This window comes from Sycon ciliatum, chromosome 6 (genome assembly GCF_964019385.1).
Source record: "Sycon ciliatum chromosome 6, ocSycCili1.1, whole genome shotgun sequence".
Lineage (NCBI taxonomy): Eukaryota > Metazoa > Porifera > Calcarea > Leucosolenida > Sycettidae > Sycon > Sycon ciliatum.
The window spans coordinates 23,650,348-23,674,365 of NC_088648.1; positions in this window are offsets into that span (position 1 = coordinate 23,650,348).

Genomic DNA, 24,018 nt, shown 5'->3' on the forward strand with positions numbered 1-24,018 from the left:
ACTTTTTATGGCATCAGCTAATTGTGGTGCTGGATTCGGAGATGGTGGCGATGCTTGTGGTGTTGATGGTGGTGGTGATATCACCTATTGACTTCCTTCATTCAAAGCCCCACATTTAAGTGGAAAATAGCAAGAACGTACAAGAAAAGGGCTAGCGACAAAAGGAAAACCAAGGAGGAATCCAGGTAGAAAAGGAAAAGTCTTTTGAAAGATTAGAACATTGAAAGGATCAGTCACACAATATTGGATAATTCCCGTCGTGGATAGGATAATTGTTAATCATCAGGGGTGGCGGTGGTTATGCTTGCAGTGATGTTACTTGTATTGCTCGCGGTCCGGCGGCATTGACGGTACTGGTGGAGCTGATTGTTCTAGTACTCGAATATTTTTTTCGGGAAAACCAGAACTTGTGATGCAAAAAGTCAAAACGAAGCGGAATAAAATAACAACAGAAAATCCAGTGTAAGAACCGATAAAAGGTGTACCGTGCCAATCAGCTAATAAAACAAATCAATTGCCAAACAGTGACAAGATGCAGCCTGATATTACATCGTTAACCACGGCGGAGGTAAGATGCCCTGCAGCCACGAGTTCACGTAACAAAAATTTTCAGCAGCAAGAAAGACATTAAGGCTCTCAGATGGGACAAAACTGGTACAGCTGTTGCGGTTGTTACAACGAGCTAGGTTTCTGAGCCAAGCTGTATGTATTTTATCCCAGGCCTTGACAAGCATAACAGCGAATGTAATCTGCGCGAGCCATTGAAGGTATTGCTCGAGCCACACTAGTCATCGCCCCTTTCCCGGGTGTACTCACACATCAACGTGACCGCTCCTCAAAATGCCACCTGCGCCTGCACATGCCCTTGCAGCATTATGTCGTTCAGCTGATATCTAGTGGTGATCCATTATACGTATTAGTCTTGTTGGTACTTGTGGACCGGCTAAAACATAGTGAGTACACGCGACCTTTATTCAATGTAGTCTCCTATGCAGCTAAAAGACCAAGCCAGGAGAGTTTCATCTGAACGTTGATGATAAAAAGGACAGTGAGGTAGACATTAGCACCCCTATCTATGACAGTTTGCTAAGGAAAAGCGGATAGTAACAGCACTATCAGTAAATACCCATCAAACGTAGGTACTTGGTCGTTACTGCCCCGCTTTTAGGCATACCTGGAGTATCATATGCCGTGCTCAGGACGGTTGGATAGTACCAGCGCTATCGGCACAAACCCGCCATGCTTACATGTAAGTGCTTGTTCTTAGCTACTGAGCTTGTAAGAACAATATTACTTGCAGAACGTCCTAACCCGTGACAAGATGCAGTGGCCGGCACTCACCGGCCATTGAACATCTATCCAGATATAAGTTTAGGCAAGGTACAGTGACACAGAGGGCACAGGCCCAATGACCATCACCACTGCAATAGTATTTATGCCAATTGACGCACCAGGACAGGGGAAACAAGGGGAGGTTCAACTACATACACATCCACATATCTACATCTTTTTCTTTGTACAGAGTTTTCTCTTCAAGGAAATAATCACCACTGCGCTCTCCAGTCCGTTCGACCCTTTAGCTGCGCAATGGTAAAAAAATGATCTGCTTTGATGATGTAGCTGCGACTCAGTAATATTTGCCTGTGAGCATGCGTTGACTTTGGATTATTCTCTTCACATTTCCGGATCATGTTATCATGGAATTTGGAGAATGAGAGAGAGGGGGAGGGGGTCTGATTAAATTACCTAGGCCCACGTATGTCATATGCCAACTCTATCTCAGAAGTACTATCTTTTAACCCTTAAATAAAAAGGGGTTTTGTCAACTCACAACCGCATTATAATAGTTGCTATTCACTCTTGAAATGAAAATTATTTATTGATGATGTCTGAAAAATTACGTTTCGGCCAGTCTCCCGTCTTCAGCTGACCCCTTTTATTTACAATGCAGTTGCGTGATGACCACCACTTTTTGTTCAACCGTGCACGTGTAATTAAATACTAGAAAGGCCAACTGACGGCCAAATGCGCACCAAACCGACCGGATGTTTAGAGAATCAACGATTAATATTGAGACGTCAGATGGCGAGCCAAGGCAAAATTGTAACATGGGAAATTGTGGGCCGAAGTTATGCGGTCGAATCTTCACTTCTGACTGTTCAAATTCATGCTAAGCTGGTGGACTCGATCGTATAACGGGTACCCGCAATTTCCCATGTTACGATTAATATTGACCTCTCGTTCGTCACACCTCCCTATTTCTTTTCCTAAAATTAGCTCAGTATCCGAGGGCATTTTCCTGGTAATGTTTGTCGCCTAGGTTTGCACAGTAGAGAAGCTGCTCATAGACATCAGGAGATCGGCCACCTACACTGTCAACTGCTCGGCAGGAAGACCAACGTGCTGCTGTAACGGCAATACAGAATGCGCCTTGCCTTAATCTAAACCTCAAAGCGCTAAAGTCATAGATCTCTTACTGTAATGCACACATTGATCTTTGTACTATGCGGCTATCTTAACCGCAAACAACAAAAGAGTACTCATCAATGTATCAACCAGGCTGAGGCGAGCGAGTCCAGCAGTACAATGCTGGCAACTGAAATCCGCCCCTGCCCCCCAGCGATGCGTACACATTCTAGCGGTCTCTATATCGTGTCGTGTCTTTGCGATGTGAGCGCACCGCTCAGGGGTCGGATTTCAGTTGCCAGCACTGTATCAGAATAGTGTGTGTAAGTTGCGGAAGTGAAATTAAATAGTCAAAAGCCCACAGCGAAAAACACAGCTTAAAAGCGCAAAGTATGCAACACTGGTAGAAGATTATATCCTTTCTGCGAGTAAATAGATTGTTTTTCTCCGGTTCTAACTTACAGAAACTGAAGGACAGGGAATAGTTATTAAGTTAAAGTAAGGTGAGGAAAGCTGATGTGCCAGACTAATATAGGGTGGTTGTAAACGGCTAAGTCGTCGGGCAGAGACCATTCTGAATAGCCGTCGTAACAGCATTTAGATCGCTCGCCAGAGCAGGTCGTAATGTGGGTAGACTAAGTGGTGAATCCGTCGGCTCAGCTCCACCACAAACGAGGGGCTCATCAAGTGTGCAAACCTGTATAAACAAAAACAGTACAAAAGACATACTGTATGGTCACCTCGTACCCCGACCTCTTTCTTTTTCTTATGTGAACACGCTCTGCACTCTGCGAATTCATAATTCCCTGCCCGTTTTGCAAACCTGTCTTTGTAAAGAGGACAAGAAAACATCAATGCGAGTCACAGGAAATGACAACTAAGTGTATTATCATAATTATTTGCCAGAATTCTACAGAAGTGCTACGTATGCGCCGCTCTTTATCATTGCCAATTTATGATGTACCGGAAGAAGCAGTTCTTAAAATTGCAATTACTTTAAGATAGAGATCCCTAGTTTGATACCTAGTTTTTACGGGCAATTTCTTCTGGGCAGATCTCGCCCTTTCCATTGCCTTTACTACTGATCATTACAAATTTTTTTGTGAATAATATTCACCATACGTTGCAAACCATTTTGTTTTTATATGCGAAGCACTTGGGACGTCCAGGAAGACGTTTTCAGCCACCCTCTAGGCTTTCGTGCTCTGAACAGCACCTGCAAAATCATGCGCTCGAAAGACAGTGAAATACACATTTTCTTGACGGAAGGATCCCTTGAAAAATAATTATGGAGCACGAGCGATTAGAAAATTGGGCAGCTAGATCTTGAGCGATACTAAACCGCCTGAAATAGTCCACAGCAAGAATAATTCAGTAAAAGAGATGAAGTTTCGCTCAGATGACAAGTCATTTGTGGAGCCAGGGAAGGAGATAAATGTGATAGCTCCATTACACGAAAAGGCGAAGGGGAAAGCAGCACTGAGATCGCAGAATGGGATTCAGTACTCCGTCGCAACTATTCGCAGCTGGAGGAATTGGTGAGACACGGGTGCAGTCAAATATGAATTAAACCTTGCTGGATTACAATATTTAACTTGGATACTGAGCCAAGAAATATAATTAAAATAGAAAAAAATCACATGGAAACGAATTATGAAGCAATTATGCACGATTGTTACCAGATAAAAAGCAGTCAGAAAGTGCGATACTAGGGCACAAGAGTAGTAAGTGCGGGGCAGGTTCTGGGCCACTTTTTGACCTTTGACCTTTGGGCCAAATAAGGCACACTGTGTCGGTCGTGCTGGGTCTGGCCCCGGGACCCCCCAGAGTTTGACCTTTGACCCCTAGCATGCCATAAATGTCATCCTTAAGGTTCTTTTCGTCATAGGTGGCAAACGTGCACTTGTGAACGTTCGGTGCAATCATTGTATTCGCACCAGGGAGTAGTAAAATACGTACTATTCTCTGATTCGCACATCGTAGATGTGCATTGCATGCAATGAATGACATATTGCGCATGCGTGCATACGCAGGCAGAGCGTGCGGCCTTCAGTGGCCCTGCGTACGTGTGAAAAAGACGCAGTGCAACACAAGGTGGACTTGTACAAGTGTCATTATACTAGTGTGATTGCCGACCTCATATACGCTGTACGAGGAGATTTTGTTTTGTGTGTTGCGTCATCATCGCTTGCTGCATCACCGGCAGAGACGGCAACAATACCTACCTCAATATCAACGAGACCCAGAAGAACAACTGCGAATTACACCATGACCTATTTCAGTCCGGAAGTACAGAGCCAACGGAATGCACAACAGGAGCGTGAGACAATGGATGGGAGGAGACGGGACCTGATTGCTCCAAGGCAGGACGTCGTTGAGGAGGATTCGACCAGTGAGTCCAGTGAGTCCGGTGAGTGTGAGAGCGAGAATGATTGTGTGAGTAAGAGTGGGTGCGAGCGTGTGTTTTCTAGTAGGAAGTCATCAGTGTATAAGCATCTTGTATCTCGTCCTGAATGTTGCAAGGTGTATTCAGATTCTTCTATTTCTGTTTTGTGCCGTGTTCGTCATGGTTATAAGTTACAATTGAGTGTGTTAGAAGCTGTTTGTCAATGTAATCATAAGCCTAATCTGTGTGTCCAGAAGGACAGCATTATTCGTTTGAAATTGTTCTAGTACCAGCTTGTTCTGTTTGTTTGGCCCTGGTTGGCCATGGTGTCATATCTTGTGTCACAGTATACTAGTAGTCTTTACAAGTTCGTTAAGTGCTTTCGCAGTTTTTCCTGTTATTACCTTAGTGCTAGGATTATCATTTTCATAGGTGTTGTTTCTTCTCACTCCATTTCTCTTTAATAGTATCTTTCGGGATTGTTTTTCATTAGTACAACGTAGCTTTCTGAGGAGTGTTGTGTGAAAACTAGTTCGAAGTACGATATTTTGTTCCTTATTTTCTCCATATCACATTTTTTCTTTCTTCCATGTTCTTCACTGCCTTCGTATCCACTCGTTTTTTGAATACAATAAAAGCCTTTGTGAAATGTCGGTTCAGCTCGTTCTGTTGATCGCAATTCTAAAACTATTGTCGCCTCGACACCTATTTACATATGTGAATGTGTATGTAGTTGAACCTCTCCTTGTTTCCCCTGTCCTGGTGCGTCAATTGGCATGAATACTATTGCAGTGGTGATGGTCATTGGGCAAGTGCCCTCTGTGTCACTGTACCTTGCCTAAACTTATATCTGGATAGATGTTCAATGGCCGGTGAGTGCCGGCTAGTGCATCTTGTTACGGGTTAGCACATCCTGCAAGTTCTTACAAGCTCAGTAGCTAAGAACAAGCACTTACATGTAAGCATGGCGGGTTTGTGCCGATAGTGCTGAAACTATCCAACCGTCCTGAGCACGGCATATGATACTCCAGGTATTCCTAAAAGCGGGGCAGTAACGACCAAGTACCTACGTTTGATGGGTATGTACTGATAGTGCTGTTACTATCCGCTTTTCCTTAGCAAACTGTCATAGATAGGGGTGCTAATGTCTACCTCACTGTCCTTTTTATCATCAACGTTCAGATGAAACTCTCCTGGCTTGGTCTTTTAGCTGCATAGGAGACTACATTGAATAAAGGTCGCGTGTACTCACTATGTTTTAGCCGGTCCACAAGTACCAACAAGACTAATACGTATAATGGATCACCACTAGATATCAGCTGAACGACATAATGCTGCAAGGGCATGTGCAGGCGCAGGTGGCATTTTGAGGAGCGGTCACGTTGATGTGTGAGTACACCCGGGAAAGGGGCGATGACTAGTGTGGCTCGAGCAATACCTTCAATGGCTTGCGCAGATTACATTCGCTGTTATGCTTGTCAAGGCCTGGGATAAAATACAGACAGTTTTGCTCAGAAACCTAGCTCGTTGTAACCACCGCAACAGCTGTACCAGTTTTGTACCATCTGAGAGCCTTAATGTCTTTCTTGCTGCTGAAATGGTTTGTTACGTGGACTCGTGGCTGCAGGGCATCTTACCTCCGCCGTGGTTAACGTTGCATTATTAGGCTGCATCTTGTCACGGTTTGGCAATTGATTTGTTTTATTAGCTGATTGGCACGGTACACCTTTTATAGGTTCTTACACTGGATTTTCTGTTTTTATTTTATTCCGCTTCGTTTTGACTTTTTGCATCACAAGTTCTGGTTTTCCCGAAAAAAATATTCGAGTACTAGAACAATCAGCTCCACCAGTACCGTCAATGCCGCCGGACCGCGAGCAATACAAGTAACATCACTGCAAGCATAACCACCGCCACCCCTGATGATTAACAATTATCCTATCCACGACGGGAATTATCCAATATTGTGTGACTGATCCTTTCAATGTTCTAATCTTTCAAAAGACTTTTCCTTTTCTACCTGGATTCCTCCTTGGTTTTCCTTTTGTCTCTAGCCTTTTTCTTGTACGTTCTTGCTATTTTTCACTTAAATGAGGGGCTTTGAATGAAGGAAGTCGAGAGGTGATATCACCACCACCATCAACACCACAAGCATCGCCGCCATCTCCGAATCCAGCACCACAATCAGCTGATGCCATAAAAATACACGACACCGACGTAACTTGTAATTCCTTGATCCTTTTTCTTTTCTATAAATTAATCCTTCGCTCTGGACCTGAATCCAAAATTCCCTATCAATGAACGCCGTATCTAGAAGAGCTAGATGTTCTACTGAACACCGTGGCTAGAAGAGCTAGATATTATTCTACTGAACTTCTGATAAAGACCAAGTAATGTACAAAATTGTTCTACATCTATGATTCGATACAATATTAGTACAATGTACAGTCTATATAGTGCAATGCCGTGGGGTTGAAGGACGAGTTTCCGTGACAGGCACAAGCTGCGCATTCCTAGACCCTAGAACGTATCTCCTAAAGCATCACCTGCCGATGTGTGTGCTTGGGCAAAAGGAGAATCTTGCATGCTCACGGAAAGGTGTACTTTAATTCTATGAAAAATGTTAGTAAGATTTGACATCGTGGTGACTGGACTGCTCACCGCGCACTTAACTAGTCAGCATGTAGCTGTAGCAGTTCTAAAAGCAAGCCGTTGCTTGTATCCTTGCTTGTATTATAAGGGTCCCTATTGTTGCAGTGAGCAAAATCTACTATTGAACTACACGAAGTGAACGAAAAAGAAAAATAATGTTATGTGATGTGACGTCTGCAGTCACCTGCGGCAGTAGACACTATCGTGGCGTTCTACATTGTATAGATTAGAGACAGCGTAGCTAGATATAAACACTCCTGCAGTCTTGAGGAGGGGGTACATGTGTTTGTGTCAAACAGGAATCTCCAGACGGCTAGCTGCTGTGGAACAATCTGCTTTTCTATTCTTTTGAAGTCGCAGTAGCCTGAAGAAATGTCTGGAAAAATCACGATTGAGTGCAGTGTCCAACTTGCTGTGACGTTATCATAACGCAATGTTACTAGATCGCGGTTTCCATCACGCTGTTAGCCTTATTGATGTTCCACGTACCTGACTGTAAACCCGCTCGTTGAGAACTGAATAAAGCAGTGAATTCCAAATGCCACTGTCTGATGATTGGTGAAATGTGCAAAACTTGGAGTTGCAGCTACAAAGCAATTCGCTTCTTTGAATATGTACCTCACTATGTACCCATTCCGCGTTCAATTTTCAATCTCTTCCATGTAAACAAACCATTCAAATCAGGATGAAGTTGTTTCCTTGATGTTGTCTGCTTGTATGCTGCTGTATCGTATCTATCGCTTTGCACATTTTATCGAACAGAAACGGATTAGCGATGGTGCGATCGGATAGCGACAGCGAAAAGTCTTCATCCAACGAGGGCGACGAATGCTCGTCGGAAAACTCTGATAAAGTTAACATTAGGCTGCATTTCCTCACCATTGCCTTCGTGGCAATGCACTTCAAGCTGCGCTTCGAGACAAATTCAATCCGATACGGATAGCCCTCTATGCAGTAGATCTGCCTACAGCGGAAACCCTCTTTTTTAGCGATTGTTAATTTTTCAGCCAGCACAATGAGGACTCATTGAATGGTGTTCCAATCTGGGATATTAATCCCTTCAAGGAGCAGGTTACGATGTGGCCGTTCGCAGCATTCCCCGACATAAGTCTAGTGTTTTGACGTGTCCCGGTCCGTGAAGAAGACGTCCGTGGTGTGCCTGCCTACACGTTTATTTAAAGCAGCGTGGCGTCCTTGTTCGGGGTGCTTTGCGCATTATTTGGTATTTTAAACCAACTTTTGAGTTCCACGCAGAGGACGGTGAATTTCGAGCATTGACAACAGCAGGAGTGGTAAACGCAAACCATCTCCGTAAAGAGACTCAATAAAATAGGTATTTTATCCCACGTCACATTGTTTTTGTAAGACATCGGCCACATGAATATGTAAAGGAGAAATGACTTGTAAGTTGTGAGTTATGACTGACAGTCAACCAAGGTAATGAGATAAGGGTTGCGCTGTTTGTTTGCCCTACTAAGATGTGTTTTAGCTAGGTATCGTTTAACATGAACAGACTCAGCCGAAGACTCGTCTTGTCTGGTCAATCTGGAAAGTGTGAAGATCACTTGATGATTTTTCGTTCTGGATACGAGCAATGCTGTGAAATAGGTTTGTCAGCACACGAAGCACAGAAGCCATATAATTTTTCGACTAGGCCTTTCATTCCATTACTCTTCATATCGAATACAATGGTGATTAACAAGGTAGTACTCAAGTCCTTATAACAGGCACTCTTGGCGGGCAGAGAATTGACAAAAAAAATTGCACTTGAACAATTACGCTAGTGGCGCCAACAACATATTTGGCGGTCAGACCATAGACAAAAATATTAAAAGATAGCGTTGGTGGCGCCAATTACACAGTGAGACAATGATTATTACCAGTATCAGACAACAGTGTTGAGAATGGTACTACTATGTCAAAACACTAGCCCTATTTTTCAATTGCAATTTTGTCAGCGCTCTGCCCGCCATAAGTGCCAGTTATAAGGACTTGCGTACTACCTTGGTAATCACCATTCTATTCATTCTGTAGAGTTATAGAAAGAAAAGCCAAGTCGAAAACAATTATAGGGCTTCTGTGCTTCGTGTGCTGATTTGCTTTCCCGTCCAACCAAAAATCTATTACACAAATAGGTTTGTATTGTTGACCGAGTTATAGCGCGATGAGAATATTAATTTTTTACTTGGTTAATGCAAAGCTTGGAGTGCCTACTGTTTGGATAGCGCCCGTAAGGTTGTGCATTAACGGCCCAAAGAGGACGGTTTATGATTAGGTATTCAAGCCAATCTTCCATTTACAAAGCAAAATAGACGGTTTTCGACGTTTTTGAGTCTATATTACACTGCTTAACAACCCCGTGTTCCTGTGCGACCAGAATTTGCACCCCATATCCGTTCAGAACTTCAGACATGTTAACATGCACTGTCAATGATGTCAGGCTTGTGTGATCATGCTTTAGCTGTGTTGATAAAATGCGACATTACCTCTCCTTGACTGGTGTCTCATTCGTCCATGCAGAATGTAATAACGATCTTCAAATTATTTTCTTTCCGTTGCATCTTCCTCTCCGCTCTGTTGTATTTTCTCTTTTCGTTCGTCCTTCTTGATGATTGTACTTTGTAGTGTTGAGGCAACTAACTGAAATAATAAAAACCAAACCAAACACCCATGTACCCACCCTTCTGCAAGTAAGCGGAAAAAGTTACGTGTACTTGACAACCTCGTCCTTGCTATCATACCCTACTTGTTATCATACGTTCTTGTTATCTGGTTCAAATCTGGCTGCTGCCCACTATCCTTCAATTTTTGGGTTGGATTTATTCCTGATTATGTCTGGGTGTGTTCCAGTTTGCATGTATGTGGAGCGAGAACGAATGCAATCTGCACCAGGGATTGAAAGGGTGGCGTCTAGCCACACTGGCCACCGCTACTTACAGGACGTGAGTGTGAAGAAACATGTTCACACTTCAAGTAATACAGGTACACACGGGAAATGCGCCTGCAGATTGGTAAAATTCAGTAGTGATCAGTCACTAGCGATGGTCCGCCGTATTTATTTTTTCTACAAAATCCACATATCTCCAGACACTGGGGTGAATGATGGAGTGTGGTGGTGGGGCCCATTAAGCTCCGCCGACCAGAGGTCTCGGCTTCATAGCTCCATGGACATTGACGGGTGGAAACGAAGTGAGTACAATTACGTAATTTGCCTTAACTGAAGTGACGTTTGTAGCGTCTAAATTAAGGAATAAGAGAGGAGAGCTTTGTTTTGATTATTTATGTCACTGTCACAGAAATCTTTGCCGCTACTGAAGAGTGACAGACCTATCGGTACAGTCACGGCATACTTAAAACATATTTGTAGGTACCCAGAAAGTACTAAACCGTTACAAGGCGCTCTAACCGGCACTCGACAACCTCAAGTATATTATGCTGTATACTCTACTCTAGTTCCTTAGTAGAAGAGTCACATGATAATGTAGCTACTATTAGCATGCACTAATGCGCACAGCATCAGATAAGGATATCGTGAATAGTTATGCAGGTAGCGGAAAGCGTCGGGAAAAAAGAGTCGTCTAGCGGTGAGAGTAACATTCTATTATCGAGATGTGGATGCCTTTCATCATCAGAACAAAGAACACGTACAACATCTCGCAAAGCAGCATGGGAATTAAGAAGAATAGTTAAGTGACATTATTATCATCCACGTCCCAACATTCATGTGTGCGTGTAGCTCTGTGCAAAATGCCGAGGTTGGTACTGAGGAGTACCTATATTTAGTTCGAACGTGCTTAGCTGTCTTCCCTATACAACATGGTATAACAGTGCCATCATTTCATATTAATCCCCAAAACCTCGATAGTCTACTTTTCCACTCCACCGTTTTTGAAACGTTTTCAGAAGACCTTGAAGGCGAGTGCTTGCAGAACTTTGAGAAGGAAGGAGCAACATGCCGAGTTTACTTGTAGTGCTCCTGCTCGCCTGCTCCAGCTCACTAGCTGTCGCTGAGTTCGGAGTGGGGACTTTGAAAGGACTTGTGAAAATCAGATCTGATAGCGACAGCGCTAGCTTCTCTGCTGACCAGAGTGCAGACAGTGAGGAAAGTGAAGACAATATCGATAATGAAGTTCAAATGCCGATGCCAATGGAGCCTTGCTTTCTCACCCAAACGTGCGAGTTCAATGACGATGCCATTCGAGTAACGCAACCAGCCGAATTTGATCTGATTCAAATGGCTTTCAGTGCAGTTCCTGAAACGATTATGCTCTTTGACAGTGCACTTTTACTCCTGGCCCAGCAAGCGTCTGTGCTCAGTAATGATATTTTGGTGAGCGACGTTAATTGCTTCATGTCGCAGGATACGCAGTCACCGTTCGCGGCACTATCGAAGTCAAGTCTCGGGTTTTCTGCCGTTCAAGAAAGGACGGGCGATGTGTTTCTGTTCACTTACACCTACAAAAATCTACCGTCTTCGTTCGGGACACTCAGAGTGCTGTTCACATTTTCATTTGTTACGGGATTCGGTCAACCTACCTTCCAGTTCCGGTCGACGGAGGGTGAATTCCATGAATTGAACCAGCGGGGGGAGGTAAGGAAATGCACGTTATAATTATAACGATGCAGTGAACCGTTTCATAAGTGTTACCCTGAAACAGTGTAAATAAAGTAAACGTCTAAGGGTTGTTCTTGGTACCCGGGTACCCGTCCGTTCATCTCAGAGCCCCTTAATTGGTCCCCTATTTTTTCTATGTTCAAGTCTCTACGGAACAACACTGCTAGGATCGCACATCCCGGAGGTGGGTCCTTTAGTTACAACTTTACGCTGGATGTCTGATTTGTTGTTGCACTTTTGCACCTAGTATATCTACCTCGGCTAATATCAGACTCAAATCAATTTTCGAATGAAAATGTGATATCAGAATACAACCTTGAAACAGAAAAATTCCCAATTTTTGTAAAATGGAACTCGGATAATGTGCAGTAAGCAAACCAACAGCTTTCCAATTTGCAAGGTTCACAAGTTACAAAGGAGCAATAGGTTTTTCAAAATTCATTTTCCCAAAGCCTCCTCCTTCCTATATTAACTCTGATATTGCTCACGCAACCAAGTAGGGTGGTGTGTTGCTTTGCTGCTTCGAATTGTAGTTATACTGTAGATAGCTTGTCTCATCGTCGTCCTCTAACAGTCGGCATTCTTTGTTGCCGTGGGACTTGTGCTCGTTTTCCTTGCGCTCTCTTTCCCCTCTTTGGTCCCAGCCCCATCCTGAACCTTCCAAGTTGCAATGCTGTTTGTTTGCACAATAGAGGAGTGTTAGAGCCAAGCCTTAGGTGGTTGAATGTCTCAGTGGCGAGTCAGTTTTGTGCCCTGTTATCGCACGCTCTGACCGCTTATTACCTTGTTGCAGACGTTCTTCATAATTTGTTCCCATATGTTTCCTTCTTCTATTACACATTTATTCCTGACTCATTTTCCGAGTTCCATTACGCATGCTTGATAAGTCGTAACTAACAATAGGGAACCTTAGACAGCCGTGAAACGTAAACGGGAACAGCTTCATCCGAAACCGCGTGAACACGGCGTGATTTTGGATTATCTTCTGGCATTCACAACCCGTTTACGCGGGTCTAGCAAAGGGTTTTTGTTCACGAGGTCCATGTCAAATATTTCACCCAAAGAATTTTTACAATGGAGCCAGTCCGTTGAGACTATTAGAAAAAATTGACGTTTCGGAGCAGAAGGCAAAAGAAACGAGCGAGCAAGCTGAAAGTTTACTTGGACACTTTGTTGGCGCTGTGGTTACCTTCGATCCTGTTCTGTGTCAGGTTATTAATAGTTATGCCAAAATAAGTGGCCCTACTGGTTGTTTGGCACGTTTCGTCATCATATTTATTCCAAGAAGAATGGACGAAATCTTTTCGATGTTTGAGAAAAATTGCAGACAAAAAGAGGCGTGATAAACGGTCATATTCTCCATATCCTGGTTAAATCGCACGACCTTAAATGGAACGAACCCATTGCGGTCATGGCGAGTAGAACGCTCCGAACTCGTGAAACAAGTTTTTGTTTCGCGTGTTCAGGACGAGACTCTAACCGAGGTCCTCTTCGTGTTGCCGTTCACCGGCTTGCTAACGGTCCGTAGTATGGCGAAACATACGTCTGTTGAAACTACTTGTGCCCTAGTATCGCACTTTCTGACTGCTTTATCTGGTAAAAATCGCGGTAAGTTGCTTTATAATTCGTTTCCATGTGATTTTTTCTATTTTTATTATATGTATTGGCTCAGTATCCGAGTTCAATGCTGAAATCAAGCAAGGTTTAATTCATACTTGACTGTACCCGTGTCTCGCCAATTCATTATTTCAGGCGATTTAGTATCGCTCAAGATCTAGCTGCCCAATGTTCTAATCGCTCGTGTTCCATACTTTTAATTGACAGGATCCTTCCAAAAAGAAATTATTTGTTTCGCTGTCTTTCGAGCGTATGATTTTGAAGGCGCTGTCCAGAGCACGAAAACCTACTTCCTCCGCGTCATCGAAATTGTCGCAGTTTGACTTTTGACATAAAACGGGGTATTTACTCACCAGCACTCGTACCGGAGGCAAGGAATTAGACATAGGCGATAGTCATCAGTATAGGGTGACGGCAAAGTTCTATTTTCTGTTATTTGAAGCTGAGATCTTTGAACTAGACGCGATTTCTTCGCTGATGTCGCTGCGATGGTAATTTCGACTCGTTGAGATCAGTCAGGCGTTGAAGCCCGCACATTTCTCGTGCTTATGGCCATTCACTCAAGCCTCATCACTGTTATACCTTAGCTGGGGTGAGAAAGACTTCGTGGAACAAGTAGCAGCGCTTGGAGAAACATCGAGGGGTCAGCAAACTAAATGCATGCAACAGCGATAAAATTTGTCGCTCTGGCTGAGACACTCAGTACATGATTGTACCTGCAAGAGCCGTGTAGACTCTACACGTAGTGCTAGCGATGCACGCGCAGATGCCGTACCAGTGATGCAGAAAAAGAGGGCGCGCTGGACGTGACAGTACACTTACCTGCATGAGCTGTGACCACACAGCTAAAATAAATGGGCATGCCACGGCTAAAAAAAGTTCATTTCAAGATCGAGGTGATTCCGCCGATGGTGATCAACCTCGCAACGATCGTGTATTCTTACTTCGTTGGTGGTGAAGTAGAAATCATCCAGAGCTAGCAGACGACAAGCATAGCAGGTCTTGTCCTGTTGAAAAAGTCAAAGCGTTTGAGATGAGGCGCGACCAACTTACAACCTTCCTTGAATTATTTTGGAACGAGATTTTTGCGTCCATTGACATCAAAGACGACGAGGCCTTCATCTCTGCGTGAAATTTCTCAGTCCAACTGTCCTGGAACGTTACTCTAGCCTTCAGACTATCATACTGTGTAATAAGTTTTGAATGGTTTAGCTTATGGAGTTGTCAGTAACAAGTGACAACTCACTAGTCAAACTGCGACAATTTCGATGACGCGGAGGAAGTAGATGGCGTCTGAAAACGTCTTCCTGGACGTTCCAAGTGCTTCGTGTAAAACACAAATGGTGTGCAACGTAATGTGAATAAAATTCACAAAAACATTTTGTGATGGTCAGGAATACAGGAAATTGAAAGGGCACGATTTAAAGAGAAGCTGCCCGTAAAAACCAGGTATCAAACTAGGGACCTCTATCCTAACAGAATGCAATGCGGTTTCAGAACTGCTACTTACGACGTTGATTTTTCCAACTAGGAACACACGCTTCTTGCCGAACTTGACACTTGATTAACTCACGACTGCCACCCGGAGCACACGAGGAGCACGTCGCACCTTCCACTCGGCAAACCTGCAAGAAAGCACCACTCCCTGCTCAATACACGGTGTTTTGGGGAATTCACCCCTCATCAGTTGAGCTTGAGTAGGCTGAGGAAGATTTAGCCTGAAAAGCACCACTTATAATACTGCTCTCCAGGCCAAACCAACACCAGGGATACAAACTTACAGAGACGCTTTGTTTCCAGAGCGACAAACACCTCGTGAAGCTCCAGGTAGCAGCGTGAGTCAGAGTCGCTCATGGAGTTGTGATAAACAGACGTTGAGAACCAGTATGCTATTCGCAACGCTGTCACCTCCAACAACTAGTCGCACGTCCGCGTGAGGGACTACAATACGAACTTAGAAGTTGTGACTTCTGCGGTAATAGTCAAGAAGTTGATTGTTCCAATTATGAACACACGCTTCTTGCCAAACTTACGGTACATTATAAACTCGCAATGATAAAGAGCAACAAATTTATAGAATTCTGGCAATAAAAAATGATTATAAACTTAGCTGTCGTTTCCTATGACTCGCGTTGATGTTGTCTTGTCCTCTTTACAAAAACAGGTTTGTAAAACGGCCAGGAAATTGCGAATTCGCAGATCGCGGAGCGTGTTACCATAAAAAAAGAAAAAAGAGGTCGGGGTACTAGGTGACCATACCGTATGTTTTTTGTCCTGTTTTTGTTTATTCAGATTTGCACACTGGATGAGCCCCTCATTTGTGGTGGAACTGAGCCGACGGATTCACCAGATAGGCCACCCACATTACCACCTGCTCTGGCTGGCGATCTAGGTGCTGTTACGACGGCTATTCAGAATGCTCTCTGCCCGACGACTTAGCCGTTTACAATCACCCTTCATTGGTCTGGCACATCTTTAACTTAAATTTTTAACTTTTGCCTGTTCTTCATTTTCTGTAGGTTACAACCGGCGAAAAACAATGTTTTTACTCACAGAAAGGATGTCATCTTCCACCAGTGTTGCCTACTTTGCACTTTTAAGCTATGCCTTTCGCTGTGGACTTTGGTCTTTTCAATTTCACTTCCGCAAATTAGTAGGACCGGTAGTATTGACATATTCGCGGAATGCCGCCTATGTACAACGTCATGGGAGAGGCAAACAAAAACTAAAATGCATATTTAACTCAGATAAACAGTTTCCTCTGAGAGAAAAATGCGATAATACACATTAAAAGGACGCACTTCAGGCTCATTACAAACATCTTGAAAGTTTTTGTCTTGTGAACGATCGCTGAATAAAGCTGGACGGTGATTTCACAGAGAAACAAGTTATGTCCTTTTCAAACGGCGATGACGCGGGTGAAAGAACAGAAAGAATAACCAAAGAAGGTGACCGGTATTTCATGTAGGTGACAGGAAGAAGGTTCTCCTCTCTTTGATCAGATGAGGAATGCATGCATCATGAGAGCTTGTCCATTGTACTCGTAACTGAAGAATTTCGCTGGAAAAGTGTGACAGAAAGACAGAATAGCCGGTACGGTGTAGATAAGCAGAAATGCAATTATCAAGGAGCTAAATAAGACTTGTTTCAACAAAGTAACTTGTAGGTAATAGCAATATATCGTAACTGTCTTTGGAGTGTAACGAGTCTAACTGGCTACCGGCAGGTAACACATTCCATTCTCCTAATACCCTAACACCTATGCAAAGCGAAGTGTACTGCCGCCGTGTGATGCAAGCTCACCGTTCATCATGGCGCAGAATAGGCGATGGTCAAATATTATATATGTAGGACTCAGTATAGAGTCCATGCACTATATGATGTCCAGCACCCTATATAGTGTCCATTGGTCCAAAATCCACTATACAGAGTCCAGGAGTCCCCTCAGTTTTGATCAGCTTCATCCTGCCGCGCAATCCCCTATACGGAGTACACTTTTTCTACAAGTCCCCTATTCACAGTCCAGGAGTCCAGTTTACCCAGTCACGCCGTCCTGTGTGTTGTGCCCGAAAGAGAACAAACACATTTTCAGTTTTGCTTGCCTCGTGGCAGCGCATTCCTTTCTTCACTTCAGCCATGGCTGCCAATTCTGCTGTGCAGTTGCTGACAGTAATCTGTCTCGATGTAACCAAGGAGGATAAGGAGACGTTCAAAATCAAATCTGGAAAGCGTCTTGTGGTTCTCTGAAGACGTTTCATCAGTGCGCGGGATGAAAGCAGAAATTGCAGAACGAGAAAAGTTCAGCACAGTTCAAATCTGACGAGTCAGGTACACTGACGCTCTCTTTCGTTCGACGCCACAAGGATCCCCTGTTTGGCTGGCCATTGCTGCCAGTAAGACGTTTGAACGGTTTCATCAGAGCGAGGGATGAAAGCAGAAAGCGGAGAAAGAGAAAAGTTCAGCACAGTTGCAATCTGACGAGTCAGATACACTGACACTCTCTTTCGTTCGACGCCACAAGGATACCCCTGTTTGACTGGACAAGAGCTGCCTGTACCACCGTGTCAAAAGGCTGTCCAACTACATGGCAGGACGATGACTGAGGTAAGGAAGCTTTTACTCGTTTCGATTGGTCTGCTGTTCTGTCGTTATGCTTGAATATATTTCCATTTTCAAGGAGCGTATCGCGTTTGTTTGATGTTGCTTGAATGAATGCACTAAAAGTAATCAACGACTTCGTAATAGTCCTCGAGGACTGCAAGGACTTTGCATCAATCGTATTATGATCGTCTAGCTATCATCAATTATTATTTTATTTCATGAGAAATGTATTTTTATCCCTGTGATAATTATGTGAACTCCACGACACTCTTCCTGTAGTATGATGTCAAATACAATGGGATCCACAAACGCAGTGCCAGTGTACTAGTAGTAGTAGTAGGACTAGGAGGATTGCTTGTATGCCAATGACAAGAAAAAGCTTCTCAAGCTAATACTCGTATTCCCTGAAGTGACCGTTTTGATGTCACGAACATGACATTGTGTCAGTGAAACTGTCTCGTGACAACAAATCATTGCATTTCCATCTTGGGGAAGACCGTGACTGACAGCAACGCTGTACAGATTGTTCAAATCATCTCATTTGAATTTAGTTGCAGTGAAGTGAAACACTGTGTACACTACATGTATGTTGGTGTGTCTGTGCGTCTTGAGTGTGCACAAACGATCTTATTCCTCGTATTACTAATAGATTATTGTCCCCACCGTCACCTGTTCACAGGTCTTTGAGTGGGTTGATTTTCATTGAGCATCACATTCGTTGAGAACTTGGTAGTTGTGTGCTCCAATGCATCATTACGGTAATAAGCATATCCTTGTGCTATCTATTGGTTGCAGGTGTGCTGATCTTCAGAAGCTTGCGGAACTGAGTGCTGCTGAACATTTGCATGGCCATGAGCAATGGTGAAGCTTGCTATTGCACTCTCAGCATGTGCTAGTATTATGCTGACCACTGCACTATGTTACTCTCTTACACTACTACGTGTATGTAAACGTGCGTGTACCCGTCCCTGTATGCATTCGTTTCGTATAATTATTTGTTACCCATCTTGACTTTACATGTAAATGGGTGGACGTTTGCATGGCTGTTGGAGTTGCGTGTGTATTGTGTCTCTACTCTTTTCTTGGTGTTTTCTTGGCGTTGTATAAGTTTGTGTGTGTGTGTGTGTGTGTGTGTGTGTGCGCGCGCGCGCGCGCGCACAATAATTTGAAAACAAAATTAATAATTAATCCTGGGCTCTCCATTATTCTCTTTCGATTCTTGGTTTTTTTCTAGGTATTTTCTTGGCGTTGTGTGGGTGTGTGCATGTATGTGTGCGTGCACAATAGTTTGGCAACACTACATGATTGAGATATTGTAATTTGCAGCGTCTGCGAAGAGACCACTTGATTTGAGGATGGTGTTTGTAGGGTTTTTCATGTAATGAAGTGGCTGCAGTGGCGCCTCAATACATATTTTTTTATCTTGAGAAGTGAATGATGTATAGGATTAAAGGGAGAGGCCGTTTTCTGGTTAATATTCACTGCTTACAGCAGATCCTATGTCTATTTTCGAACTCGATAGGGGATGCGTAATTGGCTGGACTTTATACAGGGGGTGTTGTCCACATAAAGACTCTTTATAGTTGATTTCAAAGTTTGGACTCTGTACAGTTGATTTTGGACCAATGGACTCTATATAGGGGTGAAGCCAATTGGCTGGACTCTATACAGGGAGTGATGTCCATCGAAACTTTGAGCTCACAGTTGATTCCAAGTTTGGACTCTGTACAGTGGATTTTGGACCAATGGACTCTACATAGGGGTTGGACATCATATAGGGGCTGGACGCTTTACTGAGTCCAACATATAGTGTAGCTGAACTTCGAATTGAATGGATCAAAGTCTATGCAAGAGCCATCTCCCCAGCACAGGGTCTTTGTGGCATATCTACTCTTTGCGGTCCGGTTATTTTTCTCCCATCTTCTTACGAGAAGGTTGTACCTTCAATACCACAAGTTTCGAGCAGTATTACCGCCTCTGGTCAAATATCCTGATGAGTAAAGAGAGAGAGAGAGAGAGCGAGAGAGAGAGCGAGAGAGAGATAGATAGATAGATAGAGAGAGAGAAAGATAGAGAGAGAGGCAACATTGCCTTTCTGTAGTACCTAAGGTGGCGATGCAATGTGGGGTGTTCTTCAGCATGGCATTCGCGTTGCTGGATACAACTTTAGAAAGTCAACGAGCAACTCTTGCTTTGGTGCTAACAAATATCACATGTGCAGTGCATTGCCTATCGCATTGTGAAGGTTTGGCCATGTGCAACCACTGCGATCAGCTCGTTAGGCCACTTGCGTGATGTTCGCGGCGGGCGAGAGTTGGGGAGTCTCGCCGTAGTTTATGTGCTTACTAGAACCCAAAAAAGAGTTCTACGAAACCCGCTTGAACCGGTGGTGCTCTCATTACTCCGATTGATAGTGTTCAATGTGAACAAAAGGATCGGAAACGCCACAGAAAATATAGAACATAAGGAGACGGAACAGTTCAATCTCTTCAACCTTTCGCACCAATTGCGGGGACTCAGGCGCGCCATGAAGCCGAATTATAAGAGTGAAAAGGAGACGATGTCGCAAGTCAATACGCATTACTGAAACTTGTGAAACTTCGCCATTGCAAACCTTAGGCTTCCGTGATGCCTTGGGGAACGTGGTATACGCTTGTTTATAGTAGCGAGCTCATATTTACACCACTTTCCAGGAAACACAAAAGCTACTTGAAATACTGCCCAGAAACGAACACATTTTACTTCAAGTGAATTGCTCAGCCCAATCATCAGGAGGGGAAACACTGCTTTTCACGAACCACATTAGTTAAGTTTCTTCAAGTGAGTTACAAGGGAACAAGGAGTAATAAACGGTAAGGAAGCGTACCAACATAAGGTTGGTCAGCAGTACAGTCAATGTATTAATGTAATGGAAAAAATTGCATGCAGGAGGGGAGGGGAACTAAAAGAGACGAAGAAGAGACGGTGAGCAGTAGGACAACAGGGGCAAAACTACGCTGCGCATAACCTAGTAACTAAGAACCTTCCAAGCTGGAGGTCTGTTGGAGTGCGCACCCAAGACTTGCTAGAGCTCGACTCGACTTAGATGTGGAAAGAGACGTGCTAAAGCTGATAGCCTGCTAGTTGTGTCTTCATGTTAGTTGCGGCTGCGCTCGACCAGGCCAGTAGGGCATATTCAAGTAGGGGTCGCTGGACCTCACACTTTCAGCTTGTCATGGTTGCATTCCCATTCCCCACCTATGTTTTAATAACTATGCCTTAGAACCTCCCAAGTCGGAAGCTTGGCGGGGTGCGTGTCCAAGACGTGCTTGAGCGGATAGCCAGTTAGTTGTAGAACGTCAGTACTGTTCGTCAGTTTTGTGCAATGTTATCACGCGAGCTGATTGTCAAGTAACTGTTGTTGTTAATTAGTGGAAATTATAGCGAAATCGCAAGACGAGCTAGAGCTGATGGCCAGTTTGTTATAGAACGCCAGTACTGTTGGTCACTTGCGCGAAATTGTATCGCATGAGCTAATTGTCAAGTAACAGGTGGCGTTAGTGGATATTACAGCGTAACCTGTAGTTCATTGCTTCTTTTCTCCATTATAAATTAATCATTGGCTTCCCACACGAGTCTATTATTGCACACCGGTCTAGCCGTCCTTATCTATGCGGCAAAGCGATCGCCGTGTGAAACTGCTCCTTGTTACCGCTGCTTATCATTCCTCTAACTTGTCATAGTCAAAGTACAGTACTGTTTAAGTAGGTAATTCGGTACTTCATGGTTCGTGTTCGGTTAGCTTCCCAATCATTACATATTTGCAGCTTTAAAGCCACGCAAGGTATGTGGTATGTTGCTATGCGTCCTCCAATCGTGGTTTGACCGTGTAGTCGAATGATCTTGCCAGTATCCTCATCGACAGGCATGTTCATCCGCCAACTTCCTTCATGGGTGAGACTTTCAGGACGAGCTTGTCTTGGCGGCGCTCACCTTCAATCAGACCCCTTTTAAATTGTACATCCAACTCGGTAAATCCAAATTCGTACTATAATGCATACAGGGAGCTGTATGCACCCGTTTAGAGTATATTCAGCGGGCTTTAAACTAATCCAAGGCCCTCGACGCGTCATCAAGAGTAGTAAAATAACGATTGAGCGGGCTTTAAACTCTGATAAGGCCCTTGACGGGAATGTCGCTGATTGGTTGTTTCCTGGACAACGAGACAGACCTCGTTCTAAAACTGTTTAAATGATTTCAAATTTTATACAAACTGATTAACGTTTACCTGCTACGATTGAACTCGTGCATAGTGCCTAGTTTACAAAATGAAGAAGCCTCGCAATTTGCCGCATGGAATTTCGACCATAAGAAACAGCCAAACCCCTCGAGCTGCAGGTTACTAGACGCACATACAAGATGATAACAACTCACAAGTTACTACAACCAATTTCCCTAGTGACAACTTAGCATACTCACGGTCTGATGTCGCATATAGTTATAATACTAATGGTGGATCTACATAATTCCCAAATTAAGGTTTTACCGGCAGTAAGGTAACTTGCGTTACCTTGATATCGTCGTGTATGTGCGTTAAGGGGCATGTAACTGGGGAAAGACACACTACTACTAATGTGGACCATAAGAAAGCAGCCATACCGCTCGAGCTACGGGTTACTACACGCACATACAAGATGATAACAAAACACAAGTTACTACAACCAAATTCCCCAGTTACATGCTTGACCTCAACGCATATACACGACGGTATGATAACACAAGTTATCTAACTGCCGGTAAAACCTTATTTTGGGAATTATGTAGATGCACCATTATACCTTTACACATATAACTCTATATGCAACATCAGAACGTGAGTATACTCAGTTGTAACTTGTGCTTGTTTAATCAGAACATAGGCATTGTCAAAAGCTACGAGAGAAATATATCTTTGGCTCGCAAAACCCATCGTGATTGGAGGCAACCCTGGATCTTCTCCGACACTCGTCGATGCTTGGAACAAGACAATAGCTTATAATAATCGGTGAAGCTGGCACATTCGGTACATTCTCCTGAACTCTACTCTTCTTTCAACACCATTTTTTCCGCTTCTGTATTTTACAGGCGCTCGAAGTCGTTCGCTATGGACAGTCCTATACTTCCTTTTCTTGTGCTACTAATTTGTTTGTCAGCACATTCAGCAAGTTTGGACAAAGATCGGGAAATTCGCTCTGATAGCGACAGTGGAGGGGAAAGCTCCTCCAGTAGTGAGCAGAGTGATGACAGCGCCTCGGATGTGGATATGGGGTCCTGTTTTCTCACCCAGACCTGCGCGATTAGCGACAATGCCTTGCAGGTTAGACAGCCAGAGGAATTCGCCCAGCTACAGATGATTGCGAATGCAGTACCGTCCGTCAGTATACTCCTGGCCAGTTCTGCTCAACTGCTAGCCGAGGCCGGTGACGTGGCTGGTGGAACCAGTGTGGATTCCGTTAACTGTTTTCAAACCCAAGATTTCGTTACACTTACACTCACCGCCAAAGCCAGTCTGGGTTTTTCTCTTGACGTACAAGTCGGTTCAGATAATACCGTCGAAGTGTATAATTATATCGACCTTCCAGCATCGTTAGGCCAAATATCAATTGTCATCACTATACCAAATACCGGGTCCCCAACATCAAGTTTCCGATTTACCTCAGTGGAAGGCGATTCGTCTCTACCGCTAGAACAAACGGGAGAGGTAAGCAAACAGTATGTTTCACTATTGTTCTGACAACCAGGTAACCGATTTTAAATCACTTCCGGTAATACGTACTATTCCTGATCTTCTACGACCATGCTGTAGCCACATCCAACCATTAATATTATGATACTAGGGGCATGTTTGATTGGTAGGATCAAGAGTATAATTATATTTATAATCATTATATTATAACCCCCCATGGTGTGCAATGCCTGATCCAGCTCTATGCTGGTCGAGCGTATTGGAATCTTTGTGTCATAATACCGTGCTCATCTGTGGGGAGCCCGGGAGTCGCGGAGACTCTCGGTCCAGCCTGGGATAAAAAAAAAGCGGTGGCCTGCCTCGAGACCGGCCTTGCGCTGGTGCGGAATGTACGCATGACATCCGATGATCCAACTACGCTCGACCAATTTTGGTGAGCGTTTACCTGAAGACAGTTGACCCGGGTCAAATACTGATATGCCGCCAAAATTCCACTTCTAGAGTCCTGTATGGTCACGTGAATCCGTTCGCGCGAAA